The sequence below is a fragment of the Mauremys mutica genome, chromosome 1 (assembly GCF_020497125.1).
Source record: "Mauremys mutica isolate MM-2020 ecotype Southern chromosome 1, ASM2049712v1, whole genome shotgun sequence".
Lineage (NCBI taxonomy): Eukaryota > Metazoa > Chordata > Testudines > Geoemydidae > Mauremys > Mauremys mutica.
Window position 1 is genome coordinate 106459388 of NC_059072.1, and position 1669 is coordinate 106461056.

Sequence of the window (1669 nt, forward strand, 5' to 3'; positions counted from 1 at the left end):
TTTGGGCTGAATCCCAAGCATCCACCCTGGATACTGAATGAGGCATGGATCTTGTGGGGAAAAATATTATGTGATCATGTAAATAAAAATGATATCATAATGCATGTGCACAAGGGGGCCAAATTAAGGTAACCTTAATTCTGGCATTTCCTAACTTTTGAGTGTGCAACCTTAATAATGTTCTTTTATCAGTTATATGTGTATAATGATATAATCAGTCTGCCTGAGAACTCTTTTCTTTGACCTAAATGTGGCATTTCCCATGCAAAATTATACTTTTCTGGATTGCAAGAGGGACATATTTAGTCCTGGACCAGTTCTTGGAGCTGGCATATAGGTAAATGTATACCACTGGAAAGAGAATATTCCTAGCTTTGCAGTGGAACATACAGCAGTTGACTTTGGCTCTGGAAGTCCCATGGTATTAGATTTTTAAAGCTGTGACACTTTGATATTTTTCAAAGGCTATTTAAAATACATTTTAGAAACCTCAGTAAATGAGTAGATATAATTTCCCTCTTCTTCTGGGTCAAAGACATTTGAACTCATGGTACCTCAGGTATCTGACCTTACAGGTATAAAAATACACAGACTCCCAATAACAATTTGTAAAGCTCTCCAAAACATTTCTAAAAATGTTTAATATGCATTATGTGCTGTATGCACAATGCATGATCGTGTTGTGATATAAGATTGTGTCATCTTATACCAAGAATTATCTGTATTACTCTTGTGTGACTTAACCAGATTATCAATAAGTGGTTATCACAAACTCATGCCATTAAAACCTTTGTTGCACAGCACAACATCAGGTATTATATACACACACCTGTCAGTACAAATTGCTGGTCCTAGGTTCTATGGGTACTACTCCAGCTCACTTTCTACCTATAATTATACCTCCCCCACCCATTTCTGTATAGCAATGGGTCGGTACGGTGGCATAAAAGAGAGCATCAGATGCCAGAGGCAAGAACAAGGTATTATGCAAGTGGCCATTATACAACTTCCCTTTTTGTACATTTCATCTCACTAACAGTGCTGAATCCCGTTTCCCTCCTCTAAAGTATTAGGCCCTACTTCTCTCCTCTAGCATAAACTAGCATTAGGGTATAGACTCATAGACTTTAAGGTCAGAAGGGAGCATTATGATCATCTAGTCTGACCTCCTGCACAATGCGGGCCACAGAACCTCACCCACCGGTATGGCGTGGGTCACTTGATTATACAAATCTGCATCCACATTGGCTGGTTGGGCTTTTCTGATGGTGTCACAGCTGTGGACTATTTTACAATGGTGCACATTTGGGTTGTCACTATACAAGCAAATATTTTATAAATGTCCATTCTGTTGAATAGTTACGGACAAAAAATATTAGGAAGATTTTTTTTTTAATTACCTTTACTTGTACCCTTAGGCCGATTTTGGTCTTTTATGGATATATATCAATAGGTAACTTTATTAGTGTGTTCAGAAATCCAAATATATAAAATCCATTAAAAAAGCCTCATGAAATATTCTTGGTATGTGATTTTTTTCAAGCAGAACTAAGTCTATTTTGTGGTGAAAACAGACCCAATTTTCAGCCCAAATGGGAACTTTACCAGGTTAAAATGGGCTGAATTGTCAAGGGAAGGTGGGTTTTGCATAGAACTCAGGAACCTCATA